At 38.1% G+C, this 8,776-nt stretch overlaps 1 pseudogene across 1 annotated transcript; it reads left to right on the forward strand.

The window, feature by feature from the left end:
* Positions 1-1,072: 1,072 nt before the first annotated feature.
* On the forward strand, positions 1,073-1,543 carry LOC101350499 (ubiquitin-40S ribosomal protein S27a pseudogene; annotated as a pseudogene). Its single transcript, XR_186592.1, has one exon. The product of XR_186592.1 is annotated as a ubiquitin-40S ribosomal protein S27a pseudogene (transcript).
* The last annotated feature ends 7,233 nt before the right edge of the window (positions 1,544-8,776 follow it).

Consider the following 8,776-nt stretch of genomic DNA (forward strand, 5'->3'; position numbering starts at 1 on the left):
CTACGGACTTTGAGACTTGCTCTCCTCCACAATTGTGTGAGCCATTTCCTTGAAATAAATCTCTCTCTGCATGTTTATGTATGCTTCACTAGTTTTACTCCTCTCCAGAGCCCAGCCTAAGACAGGTAGGTCTCTAATAATAATATCAATTTTAGAGAACTCCTGCTATGGCAAATACTGTTGATTAGTTAACCTGACGTGTTTACAAATACCCGTTTTCCTTATCCTTCTAAAAATGGAGACTCTAAATGCTAATGCTAATTTTTTCATCAATGACGTACAAACGAAATATGCTTAGACTCATGGAAAATTTATGTTTTCCTGATAAAAAGGACAGAGGTCATGGGCAATGCCCCTTCCCTCTTTCTCCTGCCTTGAGTATGAATGTGATGCCACAAAATCTTAAGTAAGGCAAATCGTTATGCATAGTTGAATGGAAAGACAGTGCACATGGGGCATTAGTAGTACTGAACAGCTGAACAAATTGCAGCATATCCTTATGTCCACACTGTTATTATGCAAGGAAAATTAACCATTCTTTTTATTGTCCACTGTAATTTTGGCATTTTCTTATTTTCAGTTGGAAACAAATATACCCAGTAGGAGCCAATAATTGTAACAGCAAATGACAGACCCTAAGATATGATGTTGGGTGATTGGAAGTGACAGAGAAGTGAACAGAGCAGACTTAAGTTCCTCAGTCTAAAAAATACGTGATCTCTTTTAAGTGTATTGACTAGTGGATTATACTGTTGTTTGCTGTAACCAGGACAGGGACTATGTGCTAACCTGGACTACAGAGTTAAGAGAAATGGTGGAAGGGAAAAGTCAGTGGCTGGTTCTGTAGCCTTTTCTCAAGTTTCATTCGATGATTTGGCCCTTGGTAAATTCTCTTGCAATATTAACTCAGGGAACTGGTAATAGATTACCTATACTGGATCCAAAATAAATGAGAATTTTGTCAAATACTACATATTTGAAAATGCTTTTTTTACTTCCTCATCGAGATTAATAATCAATAGTATTGGCTCTTCCTTTCTGATCGGCCATCTACAGTGGAACCACCACCAAGATGCACATTTTTGTAAAAACCCTAATGGGGAAGACCATCACTCTTGAGGATGAACCCTCAGATACAATAGAAAATGTAAAAGCCAAGATCCAGGATAAAGAAGGAATTTCTCCTGATCAACAGAGACTGATCTTTGCTGGCAAAAAACTGGAAGATGGACCTACTTTGTTTGACTACAACATTCAAAAGGAGTCTACTCTTCATCTTGTGTAGAGACTTCGTAGCGGTACTAAGAAGAAGAAGAAGAAGTCTTACACTACTCCCAAGAAAAATAAGCATAAGAAAAAGAAGGTTAAGCTGGCTGTCCTAAAATACTGTAAGATGGACGAGAATGGCAAAATTAGTTACCTTCGTTGGGAGTGCCCTTAACATGAATGTGGTACTGGAGTTTTTATGGCCAGACACTTTGATAAACATTATTGTAGCAAGTGTTGTCTGACCTATTGCTTCAACAAACCAGAAGACATGTAATTGTGTATGGGTTAATAAAAGACATAAACTAAGAAAATAAATAAATAAGCATTAGAGTTGATGAGATAAAGCTGCCCCAGAGGACTGGAACCACTGCAGCACAGCTGAGGAGTCTGTTACTAGATAATCAAGAACACTTGGAAGAATGGTATAATTAGCTAGTCATGAGACTCACCAGGGGAAAACTATCCCAGAGCTGATGGCTTCTCTTAGCTTAGATTGTTCCATCCACACTCAGTCTTGTCTCTTATGAGATGCATGTCCTGAGGGAGGAATGAGAAAAACTGAGAGCCATGGCTGGGAATCCTGAGTCTTCTGCTGTTGTTGCTGGGCCTGCTCTATTATTTCCTGTCCTCTATCCTTTTTTAAAATGCAAATGAACCTGGTGCTAAGTGAAGCTTATTATATCTTATTTGTGGAAAAACTCAAAAGATTTGCAGTGATGCTTATCTTTTAATAATTTTTAGCAATGCCCTACAAGAGACAAACTCAGATGAGAGGTAGTCTGTGTAAACGCAGAAAGGGTAGAAAAAGTAAATTTTTAAAATTTGAATTTTAAGATTCCTGAATCTTAAATGTTGAAGAGAACAGCTTTTCTACTCCAGGTTGAAACTGATACAAGCAGAGGCAGCAAAGCCTCAGCTGTAGTAGGATTTTAGATTGGGGTCCTAAGCACACGAGGTCACCATGAGTCAGAATCGACTCAATGGCAACTAACAAAAACAACAAGCAGCAAAAAGTGGGATTAAGGTATTATCTTCCCACTAAATCCTAGACTTTCAAAAGGCATCTAGTCAATGGACATTAAGCCAAAGAAGAAGATGATAGATATAATGGCCTGTATGTGAAAAACAAAATTCTTCAGGTTTATTGACTGTGTTTAGACAAGATTGCATTTGTGAATACTTTAAAGTGACTGTTGTTGTTGCTGCGGTTGAGTTGGCTCTGACTCATGGCTAACCCATGTACAACAGAAGAAAATGTTGCCTGGTCCTACACCATCTTCATGCTTGTTGGTATGATCAAGTCCATCATTGCAGACAGTATGTATTTTGAGTGCCTTTCAACCTAGGCAGCTCATCTTCCAACATGTATTGGGAACATGTACATGTATTGGGTAATATTCTGCTCTGATCCATAGAGTTTTCAGTAGCTAATTTTTGGAAATAGATCACCAGGTCTTTCTTCCTAGTCTGTCTTAGTCTGGAAGCTCTGTTGAAACACGTCCACCATGGGTGGCATTGCTGGTATTTGAAATACTTGTGGCATAGCATCCAACATCATAGCAACATGTAAGCCACCACAGTATAGCAACTGACAGATGGGTAGTGGTGGAAATGGCTAGGCACAAGTAAAATGGAAGCATACTTATTTGAGGGAGGTGGAAGGAGGAGACTATAATACCAAAAATCACCAAACCAGGTACAACAATCTGTGTCTTTTCAAAGCTAAATTGTTTCCTAAAGACAAATTCAGTTTTGACAGTTTGAAGAATTTAGGTATATCGTAAGTGGGCCCTGGATTAAGAGGCAGTGTTCAAATAGAACAATGGGATACTGTATGGTTTAAAATTGGAAAAGGTGTGGGGCAGGGTTGTATTCTTTCACCTTACTCATTCAATCTATATGAAGAACAAGTAATCCGAGAAGCTGGGCTATATGAAGAACGTGGCATCAGGATTGGAGGAAGACTGATCAACAACCTGCAATATGCAGATGATACAAACTTGCTTGCCAAAAGTGAAGATGACTTGAAGTACTTATTGTTCAAGATAAAAGGCTTTCAGTATGGATTCAACTGAACATAATAAAAAAAAAGAAGATCCTTACAACTGGACCAATAAACAACATCATGATAAATGGTGAAGAAACTGAAGTTATTAAGGATTTCATTCCTCTTGAATCAACAATCAGTGTCCATGGACACAGCAGTCAAGAAATTAAACAACCTATTACATCGGGCAAATTTGCTGCAAAAGACCTCTTTAAAATTTTAAAAAGCAAAGATGTCACTTTGATGACTAAGGTGTACCCTGACCCAAAACCATGGTATTTTCAATTGCCTCATATACATGCAAAAACTAGACAAAGAGAAAGGTAGACAGAAGAAGAATGGACACATTCAAATTGTGATGTTGGCGAAGAATATCAAATATACCATGGACTTTCCGAAGAACAAACAAATCTGCCTTGGAGGAAGTGCAGCCAGAATGCTTCTTAGAGGCAAGAATGATGAGACTTCATCTCTCCTACTTTGGACATTTCATCAGGAAGGACCAACCAATCACTGAAGAAGGACATCATGCTTGGTAAAGTAGAGGGTCAGTGAAAAGACCGTCAATGAGATGGATTGACCCAGCGGCTGCAACAATGGGCTCAAACAGCAAAGATGATGAGGATGGCACAGGACCTGGCAATGTTTCGTTCTGTTATACGTAAGGTCATTATGAGTGACAGCCGACTTGATGGCACCTAACAACAACAACAACACAAGTGCACATATCCAGCAGGAGCTGATTTGCTAGTTGTAAGAAAACTCTAAGTTTCTTAGAGATAGAAGTTCGTAAATGTCAAACAATAGATGGTGGTTAAAATCAAAATAATGTATATATTCCAGTGAAAGTGTGCAGTTTGGAAAGAATGATAATGGAAGGACAGAGACTGGAGAATGTAGAAATTTAAGGGGGAAGTAAAGGAGATTATGGTGGGTAGGAGGAGCATGGAAAACAGAGCTGGAAGATATAGGAAGAAGTAAGCATATTGGATCGAAAATGGCACAAAGAGTAAACGCTATGCCCCCATTTGTGTAAAAAGTTATTAAATATTTTCAATGAAGGGGCACTAAGGAGCTGGTGTAAGATTTGTTTTTCTCTAATATTATTTTTACAGTTTAGTTTTTAAAATTTATTTTAACATATGTATTACATTTTTCGTAAGCACGACATTATAAAAATAAAAAAAAAAACACAAGTGGTAAGAACTGATCTACAATAGGAAGAATACGTCACTCTCATATATAGGAAGGAAGAGGATGATGAATGCAGCGTAGGTAATTTTCTGGAGGAAGGATGGCAGAAATTTCAGGATGTTTGTGTTGGAAATCTCACTTTTTTTCTTCTTCAATGACTTGGTAAGGCAGTTAAGGAGTTACAAGTTATGTAAAGAGCTTGAGGTGAGTAGTGGTGGTAAGAATGAGAAAGAGAGCTAAAGAGGGAGAAGTAAAATAATTGCTGAGTATTCTGGGTGCTCAGCTGACAATGAAAACAATGACTTGAAGTAGCATTAACACATAAGATTTGCTCTTAAAGAGACTTCTATTTCTTTACATTATTCCAAAAATTCAATGGATATGTAGCTTTTCTGCATTTCATTTTCCTCTCTGTCTTCCTTTATTTAACATGGAACACTAATGTAGGCCAACTTTACAACTATGGTATTAAAAATATATATTTCTGCTGATGTAATGTGTTTATTAGAGCAACCCTTTTATCCCAAATGGATTTTCTTGGTGATATATGCTTTGTCCTTGTAAATCAAAGTATTTCTGCCAATGAACATTGCTGTGAGCAAAATAGATTACTAAAAATAAATGAAATTCTCTATCTCTCTCTCTCCATACACACACACACACACACACACGTATGCACGTACAAACACAGCTTAGATATATCTTTGACAATATTGAGAATTTACAAATAGAAACCAAGTCTGTTGGGGGCAAACTTGACTGTTTACATATTAACTAGGCTGCCATTACTTATGCTACTGCCATTTCAAGCTGTAACTGAATTTATCTTCTGCACTTCATTAGTGGCTTAATAGTACACAATGCTTTCCTGAACCTTCAGTGCCGTGATGATTCAGGGTTCTTGCAACATTACTGCCATTACTATGTTTAGGATTATAAATTTAGTATATGAGACTATTTATTTTTTCATGGCTCCTGTTCAATTAAAGTAATGTGCCACTAGGTGAAGAGTGGTTTGGGAGCAGGAAAATGTTGTGGTTAGAGCTGTGCTTTAGGAACATTAATTTGTCAAAATTATAGAGTACAGAATGGCATCTACATGACTTGGCAACAGATTGGATGCTGAGCAGAGTAGGGTTGGAGTGGTGGAGCAAAAAGTCTGTAAATGTGGCTCTGCTTCTTTTTGACTCTGAATTTTTGGGGAATCTTTGACTCTGAGGTCTTGACTTGTAGGTACTATGAATATTAATTTCTATTACTCACAAAAGGAAGTGGAGGAATATGAGATTTGAGGAAGACGATTCACGTGTTTTTTAATATATTCAATTTAAGAGTTTGGGGAGATATTCAGAGTTTGGATTTGAGTTCAAGTGAGACTGCAGATAGCATAGGAGGAGAATTGTTTCAATGAACGCCACAAACTGGTACATTTGCAAGAATTCTAGTGTAATACATTGTCTTGATGGTTGCTGAAAATATAGGACATAGACAATAAAGAAAGTAGAGTAAAATATAATACTGAGACATTAGTGTCAGACCATGAAATCATACAGAAAATTTAGTCAAAGGATGGTATCTTTTTACGTATTAACTTCCCCACTGGTCAACTGCAGGCCTTTCTCCCATGCTGGTTCCTCCTTATCGTTCAAGACTGGCTGGTGATCAACACTTGGAAACTATCAAGGTTTGTTCATTACTCTCTTGTTTCCACCCTATACTTTTTCTGGTTCTTCCCTAGCTAAGTCCTTATTGCTTAGGGTCCATGAGTGTCTCAACTCTACTAACTCAAAATAACGTCTTTTGTGGCATTGAGTCTTCATGATCTATTTTATTGGTAAATAATCCCTCTTTCTATCTCACCCAGTACCTCCAATACCCATTGTTGCTACTGTGTGCTGTCGAGTAGATTCCAACTTATAGTGACCCTATATGACAGAGTAGAACTGCCTCATAGGGTTTCCTAGGCTGTAATCTTTATAGGTACAGATCTCCAGGTCTGTTCTCCTGCAGAGCCACTCAGTGGGTTTGAACTGAGACCTTTTGGTTAGCAGCTGAGTGCGTAACCATTGTGCCACCAGGGCTCCTTCAACATCTATTACTGGTACCTAATGGTAGCCTTGAATGAAATTATTCAGTAACAAATGATTTAATATATATTAATTGTTTAACTAAGGAAATGAGAAAAAGAACACTAGCATGTCTTAAAAAGAAAGGAAGGACTCAATAAAGGTAAGAGCAGAAAGTAATGAAAGAAACAACAGAGAGAATGAATAAACAAAAGGCTGGTCCTAAAAGAAGAAAAAGAATATAGAAAAGTCAAATATAAACAGTATTTGGCACCAAAATGGAAACTTAATTAAATACAGTAGAGACTCGATTTTTTTAAATATAAAAACATGTTTATATAGGTCTCTCTACTGAAAAAAAGGATCCCTGGTGGCACAGTGGTTAAGAGCTCAGCTGCTAACCAAAAGGTTGACAGTTTGAATCCACCAGCTGCTCTTTGGAAACCCTACGGGACAATTCTACTCTGTCTCATAGGGTTGCGGATTGCTATGAGTCGGAATAGACTCGATGGCAACGGGTATTAAAAAAATGAAGAACTTTCTGGCAAAAACTTAGACGTAATGGAGTAAGTTAACTACAAAAGAAAAACAGTAAATCTGTATGTCCACAAAATTATATTGTTTGTCAAAATTCCTAATCCTAGAAATTATACTCACATAGTTTTACCAATGTGTTTTTCCAAACTGATTCAAATTATTTAGATGAAGTAAGAAGAAAGACAGTAGCCTAACTCAGTTTATAAATCTTACTATTTAATTGAGGGCAATTAACATACATTTAAATGCATACATCTTAAGTGTACATTTAAAGAATTTTTCTTCATTTTTTTAAATTGTTGTAGTTTAAAAGATGTTTACATTTCAAGTTAGTCTCCCATAAAAAATTTAGACATACATTGTTATGTGACCCTAATTGCTCTCCCCATACTGTCACAGCACACTCCTCCTTTCTGCCCCGATTCCCCATGTCCATTCAACCAGCTCCTAACCCTCTCTGCCTTCCCATCTCACCTCCAGACAGAAGCTGCCCTTTTAGTCCTTGTATTTACTTCAGCTAAGAGGCACACTCCTCACGAGTATCACTTTATGTCCCACAGTCCTGTCTGAAGAGTTGGCCTCGGAAATTGTTTTATTTCTGGGCTGATGGAGAATCTGGGGGCCATGCTCTCTGGGGTTCCTCTAGTCTCAGTCAGACCATTAAGTCTGGTCTTCTTACTAGAATTTGAGTTCTGCACCCCACCTTTCTCGTGCTCCACCCGGGACTCTCTGTTGTGTTCCCTGTCAGGGCGATCATTGGTGGTAGCCAGGCACCATCTAGTTCTTCTGGTCTCAGGCTGATGAAGTCTCTGGTTTATGTGGTCCTTTCTGTCTCTTGGGCTAATACTTTCCTTGTGTCTTTGGTGTTCTTCATTCTCCTTTACTCCAAAGGGTTGGGACCAATTGACGCATCTTAGAAGGCCGCTTGCAAGCTTTTAAGACCCCAGATGTCACTCACCAAGGTAGGCTGCAGAACATTTTCTTAATAAGCTTTGTTATGCCAATTGACCTAGATGTCCCCTGAAGCGTGGTCCCCAGACCCCTACCCCTGCTACTCTGTCCCTCAAAGTGTTTTATTGTATTCAGTAAACAGCTTTGGTTTAGTCCAGCTGTGCTGACTTCCTCTGTAGTGTGTGCTGTCCTTTCCTTCACCTAAGGTAATTCTTGTCTACTAGCTAGTTAGTAAATAACCCTTCCTCTCCCTCCCCACCCTCGCAACCATCAAAGAATGTTTTCTTCTGTGTTCAAACCTTTTCTTGAGTTCTTATAATAGTGGTCTTATGCAATATTTGTCCTTCTGCAACTGACTAAATTCACTCAGCATAATGACCTCTAGATTCGTCCATGCTATAAGATGTTTCATGGCTTCATCGTTGCTCTTTATTGTGTAGTATTCCACTGTGTGGATATACCATAATTTGTTTATCCATTTGTCTATTGATTGGCACCTAGGTTGTTTCCATCTTTTTGCTATTGTGAACAGTGCTGCAATGAACATGGGTGTGCATGTATGTATTTGTGTGATGGCTCTTAGTTCTCTAGGATATATTCCAAGGAGTGGGATTGCTGGATTGTATGGTACTTATATTTCTAGCTTTTTAAGGAAGTGCCAAATCCATTTCCAAAGTGGTTGTACCATTTTACATTCCCACCAACAGTGTAT

Source organism: Trichechus manatus, unplaced genomic scaffold, assembly GCF_000243295.1.
Source record: "Trichechus manatus latirostris isolate Lorelei unplaced genomic scaffold, TriManLat1.0 scaffold00175, whole genome shotgun sequence".
In the NCBI taxonomy this organism is placed as follows: domain Eukaryota; kingdom Metazoa; phylum Chordata; class Mammalia; order Sirenia; family Trichechidae; genus Trichechus; species Trichechus manatus.